This window comes from Neomonachus schauinslandi, chromosome 8, assembly GCF_002201575.2.
Source record: "Neomonachus schauinslandi chromosome 8, ASM220157v2, whole genome shotgun sequence".
NCBI lineage: Eukaryota > Metazoa > Chordata > Mammalia > Carnivora > Phocidae > Neomonachus > Neomonachus schauinslandi.
Window position 1 is genome coordinate 41420875 of NC_058410.1, and position 7400 is coordinate 41428274.

General features: G+C 38.1%; 1 pseudogene; it reads right to left on the minus strand.

The window, feature by feature from the left end:
- Positions 1 to 6649: 6649 nt before the first annotated feature.
- LOC110583273 lies at positions 6650 to 7165 on the minus strand (annotated as a pseudogene).
- Positions 7166 to 7400: the final 235 nt, after the last annotated feature.

Below are 7400 nucleotides of genomic sequence, written 5' to 3' on the forward strand. Positions count from 1 at the left end.
TTTTTTTTAAGATTTTATTTATTTATTTGAGAGACAGAGAGCACGAGAGGGAAGAGGGCAGAGGGAGAAGCAGACTCCCCGCGGAGCAGGGAGCCCGATGCGGGACTCGATCCCGGGACTCCAGGATCATGACCTGAGCCGAAGGCAGTCGCCTAACCAACTGAGCCACCCAGGTGCCCTCTTTCCATGTTTTTATTCCTTTTTAAGAGTCAGAATAAAGAATTTTAGCCATAAAATGCACCAGAGGGGCACCTGGGTGGCACAGTTGGTTAAGCGCCCGACTCTTGGTTTCAGCTCAGGTCATGATCTCAGGGTCATGAGATCGAGCCCCACATCTGGCTACATGCTCAGGGGCTCAGTTGGTTTGAGTTTCTCTCTCCCTCTCCCTTTGCCCCTCCCCCCACTCCTCTCTCTCTCTCTCTCTCTCTAAAATAAATAAATAAATCTTTAAAAAAAATGCACTAGAGAAAAATATGAAAAAATTATCACAAGTGGCATTAAAGACAAGTCTAAGAAATTATCCAAAAATGGAATTCAAAGGAGTGGGGTAATAGAGTTTATGTTACTTTTTGGCCCGAGGCCTGTGATCTTCTCTGAATGTTGGCTAACATCATACTCATTTTTGATGGACTTAAAAATCATTCACAATTATGGCTTTTTTCATTTTTTTGTAAAATATATTTTATTTATCAAATTTCAGAGCCTAAATGTTCTTTCACTTATTGTAAGTGAATATCCCACCATTGATGGTTAATTTTATGTGTCATCTTACATAGGCTAAGGCACCCAGATGCTTGATCAAACACCAGGCTAGCTGTTGGAATGAAGGTACTTTTTAGTTGTGATTAACATTTAAATCAGTAGCTTTTGAAGACAGCACATTGTCTTCCATAATATGGGGGGCCTCATCCAATCAGTTGAAGACATTAAGAGGAAAAGACTGAGGTCCCCCAAGGAAGAAGGAAATGTTTCCAGAATGCCTTTGGACTCTTAACTGCCACATCAACTATTTTTGGGTCCCCTGTTCTGCATATTTCAAAATTGCCAGCCCACACAATGGCATGAATCAATTTCTTAAACAATCACTCCTTCTCTGGATAGATAGATACATAGATACATAGATAGATACATAGATGAGAGAGAGATATGCATGTTATGTGGGGGGTGGGGGACTGTGTATTACAACCTATTGATTCTGGAAAACCTGACTAATACACCTACTTTACTATTTCTTTTTCTTTTTCTTTTTAGCTTGAGTTTTTCCTTGACCTTTGCTTCGTGAATCCTTCTGCACACTTCATTGGGTGATGCTGACTGAACCCATCAGTAGTCAAGGAATGCAGACGCAGGACAATGGGGAATAGAAAAACAAAGAGTTGAGGAAATGAAGTAGAACTGTGCTCATGCCCTGGCTGTGTTTATACAAGGGCATTCCATGCATTGCCATCCAAAAAGGAAAGGAAAAAGTGAATTTGACATACTCGGGCAGTGAGGTCTGTGCAATTAAAAATAAAGTTGAGTCGAATGCTGAGAAGAAACCGTAGACGCTCCTGGAATCATGTTTTTTAATTGTGTTAGTCACAAACTTTAAGTAAGTTACAACGTGATCCTGAATCACAAGCGTCACTTATTTCCTGATTAGGCAATGCCCGCTGAACTTTGGGCCTCCTTGCAAGGAGGCTTATATACCACAGTCTTCCTCCAGCTGACAGTGTAGCCATGTCAGCTTGACCTGAGCCAATTCCTGTTGCACTGACAATGCTTCTCTCTGGATAACTGATGCAAAAAGTGTCACACTAAGAAGTCCCAAGTATCAGGAGGCCAGAGACTCACTGCTGACCTTGGTGAAAAGCTGTCTAAGAAAACTGTTCCTACTGCATAAACATTCTTTTGTGGTTACTCGGCACAGTCACTCTGAGAGACTTCAATTTTACAGAAAATAATGCAGGACTGTGGATGAACTAGAGGCTGGAGATCAAAAATCTAAAAATGTACAGTCTTTACACACCTCAGAATAGCCCAGAGAATATTGAATGAGCATTGTGTCTTTACATTGCAAAGATTTCCTCCATCATACAGTGCACTTGAACCTTTTACAGCAGGTCAACTAAGGGCCAGCTGATGCCATCCAAATTGAGGAGCAAAGTTTACCTTTACATCTATGCACACATTTGTGTAAACTTTAACACTAAACCCAACCTGGCTTCTTGGCATAAGAGGACAGTGGCACTTAGCTTTGACTGAATGGGGCATGTTAGTGAAAAGGTTAATGACCCTGCTCCTACCCATCCTCAATGTTAATTTTGAAAACATATTTTAAATACATGGGAAAAAGTCTTTAATTCATGCTGTCAAATTCTCATTCAGATTTGCCATATGTGAGTCTCCAGGAATGTCAAAATGAAGGATTTGGCCCTTTGGAGAAACGAAAATGGAAATAAAATAAAGCCTACATCATTCTAAGAGGAAAGGAAGAGATAGCAACTAGCATATTTGAGTCTGTGTTACGTATTTTTATCACTTTATATTATCTATTCTCACAACTTTTTGTTGAATTGATATTATCTGCATTTTAAGGGTGACCAATCTGAAGCCCAAGAGTTTTAGTAATTTGCCTATTCTGCACAGTACACAAATTGACAGAGGCAAGAAGCTTCTTTCTATAAATCCAAAAAAGAAAAAGATGAATCTTTTTTTTTCATCCTGGGCTTTTTGATAAATAATTTATGTATCATTTATATATCACATTATTTAGCTCACAATAAGCAAAACATACTGACTTCCATTGAGTATTTTTTTCTTCCGGCAAAACATAGAATATATTCTTACATATTGTGAATAAAATCGAAATGAGCCTGACGGTATTTGGTTTGGATAAAATATAACATATTTTTAAAAGAGTGCACATTTGTTCCCAATGTTTTCTGAGAAGCATTGCACTGTTAAGTGCTTCACATGATGACAGGAGCACCATTTGGAGGAAATGATTTATTAGCACACTGTAGTCATATGTATGTATGAACATTTCATCCATTGGATTCTGACCCACTGTCAGCAGCATGAGTACTCCAGGCTGCTTCTCCAGAAATGGAGATGTGTTGCCTTGAATCAGCTAAATTTCCACTTAGTTCTTCTGTGATCAATAGAAAATATTTCAGATATGCTTGGATAGGATTAATTTTCTCTAACCAATGCTAACAAGTTACTATGGGGATTGTTTGTTGTCTCATATCATAAACAATATTTATAACAATACTAATTATGGTGACAATGAATAGTAATAGCTACTTAGCAAGGATCGTGCAGCTGGTTAAATAGTAGGAAACAGATTTTAACCCAGGCTATCATGCCAGAGCCTAGGCTCTTGACTGCCAGGATACTACTCTCAGATTTATACTAATTTTTTTTTAGATTTATAATTTTTAAATTGAATATGCACTTTACAGAATTAAGAACCATGCTCTTTTCACAACAGTTAAGACTAAAATGACACATATGTAAATTAAATGAGGGTGACTATAATTTTCCATATCCCGTCAATTAAAATAAGATGCACCTTTTTTCAGATGTTAATGGCTCTGAAACCAGGATGCATCTTATCTTCCTGTCCTAGTTAAATTGACAATGTTTTTTTTCTCTTATAGTGATACTAAAATAATGTTGTGACTTAAAACTTATGGCATCTCAGATTTAATTAAATATATTAAATCCCAATTATGTTTATTTCACAGACTTATAATAAGGCTAATATGTTTAACATATTTTATCACTCTTAAAATTTTGGATAATATATATAATAATATATATTCTCAGGTACGTTAATATATATTACCAGCTATCTTTTCATATCTATCTATCTAGCAGCCTTAAACAATACTGGTATTATTATGACTCCTATTTCACAAATGAGGAAACTGAGGCTCAGAGAGACTCAGTAATCAGCCCAAGGTTTTACAATTACTAACTGTGGTTTTAGGTGGGAATCGAAATCATTTTTTTTTGACTCCAAGCTCAGTGGTGCTTTTCACAAGGAACCCATTACGTGTTTATAATCTATCAGATAATTTTGACCTTACACATTTACAAGAAGCTTTTCAAGAAATTGATAGAATCTACATATTAAGCTCAAGGCTGCCCCATTCCATTGTTACACTCTTAAAGAGAAGTACAACAGCAGCCCTGGCCCAGTTAGGAGCTATGCTGGTAGCTGCAACCAGGAAGCAGGGAGGTTTATGATTTTTTTTAAGATTTTATTTATTTATTTATTTGACAGACACAGAGAGAGAGAGAGCAGGGGGAGGAGCAGAGGGAGAAGGACAAGACTCTGTGCTGGCTCAGAGCCTGACTTTGGGCTCCATCCCACAGCCCTGAGATCATGACCTGAGCTGAAATCAAGAGTTGGACACTTAACTGACTGAGCCACCCAAGCACCCCTATGATGTTTGAAATAAAAACCAAAAGAAAAGAACCTTGAGTAAAGGAAGTATTTAAAAAGTTTCTTTTCATCCTCCAGGATCAGTGACACTGGTCTCTGATAGTCTTGATTCATTCCTAAATTTGGACAGCTGCTGTGATTAGAACACTAGGAAAAGAAGTTGTGGAAGTTGATCAAGAGAGGCCTGGTTTCTTACCTTGAGTCTCTGGCCAACTTAGTTTTGAACTTAAGAATAAAAATTCTCATGTTTATAAACATGGAAAAATTATATTTACCTGCTTCCTCCCCCCCCAAATAATTTTTGAAGGAAAATGAGATGATATGTATCAAGTGCTTTTATCTACTTAGGACGTCACAAGAATAAATCCTTTCTTCAATTCTCTCCACCTTTTCTAGAAAAAAGCTAGTAATATTTTCCAAAGGCCACTCAACGTAAATCTAACATTACTCCTTATTTGCTCTGGGAATACACACCCGAAATTTTCTGTGGTATTATTGCACCAAGTTTTTCCCTGTGGGTTATTATTTCTCATGGACTAGAGCTTGCCTTTTTATTTTCTCAAAACTGAATTCTGCCAAGTTCTGCCAAGACCTGACTGTGTTTGAGGCTTGTTATAGCTTGAAAGCTAAATCCCAATGAAATTCTTTTAATTTAATTAAAAAAAAAATAAAAAGAGTCAAGCTTACATCAGAGTAAAAGAGGAGACAGAGCCCAGCCACCATTCTGGCACCTCTATATAAACTGACACAGGAAGTTGCATCAAGAATACAAAGAATTGTATTGGATCTCATAGCTAAATAGATAAATCTGAGAACCAGAGATCAATTTTAATCTCTTCAGGGAACTACAAAAGATAATGATACTCAATAGAAATAAAAATCTTGGATTTAGAAATTTGACGGTGTAGGTACCCTTAACTGCGTGCCTACTCTAGGTAGCAGGAGACCACTCTACACACAGCATCTCGTGTTGCCATTACAATAGCCCATTGTACAGATAAAGAAGTTATGGTTCAGGATGGTCATACAGCTCACAAGCAGACAACAGACAAGTCAGTACACAAATTCAGGACACCACCAACACATTCTCCCATCCCGAGTCTTGCCATTCTATCTCTGCTTGACTAGTCATCCTTTTGACATGAGAGATGACTCCATTTTTTCTTTCTTTTAAATACAGCTCAGTTACAAAAACACAACACACTTTCTATCCAGTATTTCCTCTTCATACGACATTATACCTGAAGGACAAAACTGCGCCACCCAGTTTAGCTTACCTCATTGAGGAAAGGTAAGCTCTATCAAGGCAGGGTTTATAATCCACTTGGTTCACTGATGTATCCCCATATGTCTAGAACAGTGCTAGACACTTAGAAAGTACTTCATGTTGCTTAATGTCTTTTATTGCCTTTGCGTTCTCATCAAAATCAAGATCTTTTGAGGACACAGGCTTTTCAGAAACGCCTACAAGCTTGATATATTTCCCCAAATAGCATGATGCAAGCAGTCACTTAAGTATCTTTCTGAACATTTTTTTCATCTGCATACAAATAAAAAGGTTATTAAGTTACTTTAAATTAAACAATATTTTTCCCTTAAAAAAACAGTACACACACATCAGTGCCTCAATTCTGGGAAAATGGTGGTGAAGGAGAAACTAAGAGGTCCTGGTTTTCTCTACTTAAAAATTAGGAAATGTTGAATAGAACGGAAGTTCTACATGCGTTAGCCACAAAATTAAATCTCTACCTTAGATTATAATTCTACTTCATCTTCTTTCCAATAATCTTTCTGTGACTGTTTTTATATATTTATAAATAGTCCATATCTAATATATGATGAAGCTGTGTATTTGTAATTTTGTTAGATCAAAAACCTCTGGGAGAAAATTTGGGGGTATAATTGTTGTGATTTATATAGAGTAATTCTGCATGTGACACTATTCCACTGAAGAAAAAGCATTCCTCACATAGTCCCTTTGTTTATTGTTATTTTATTTGTTGTTGTTGTTGTTTAGTTTTTATTTCATACTTATAAACTTAACTCTGCAATCCAGCTAGACTTGGAGGGGAGCAAGGAAAATATAGAACCCATAGAACTGTAGGGAGAGCACAAAGATTATAGGATATTTGGAGCAGATGGGCATGAAGGGCTGCTGTCCAGAACTATAGAAGGAATGCTCTGGTACTTAAGATAAAACACAAGTCAAGTTTATTAGATTTGTCCACAGTCAACAATGGAGATCTTGCTGGTGTTGCCATTCTTAGACCCAAAGCAGTCTCCAGCTTCCACAGTATCCATGCCCTCTTTCACCTTGCTGACGACCATATGCTTGCCATGCAACCACTCAGTCTTGGCAGTGCAGATGAAAAACTGGGAAGCATTTCTGTTGGGTCCAGCATTTGCATTGGCCAACATGCCAGCTCTCGCCCCACCGCCCCCGTGCTTCAGGATGAAATTCTCATCATCAAACTTCTCCCCATAGGTGGACTTGCCACCTGTCCCATTATGGCTTGTGAAGTCACCACCCTAGCACAGAAATCCCAGAATAATCCTGTGAAATCCTTTATAACCAAATCCTTTTTCCCCAGGGCTCAGAGCCCAAAAGCTCTCTGCTGTCTTTGGAACTTTGTCTGCAAATGGTTCAAAGGAGACATGGTCTGAGGGCTAGCAGTCCATGGCAAAGTCCAAGAACACCGGGCGGGGGGGAGGCGGGGGGGGGTTGCCCATGGTTGCGCAGCGTGGGCAACTCCAGGGCGGCAGTGTCTGCAAGGCCACAGTCCCCTTGTTTAATTTTACTCCTTTACCAGACATTTATTAGGCACCTGTTACTTAGAGTGCCAGTGTTTAATCAGTGTGGCATTTATTGGTTTTGAGCATTCTGGAGATTTTTTGTTGTTGTTAATATTAGATATAGCCCTAATATTCTTAAAACAGTATAATTATTATTTTGGGACAAGACTTA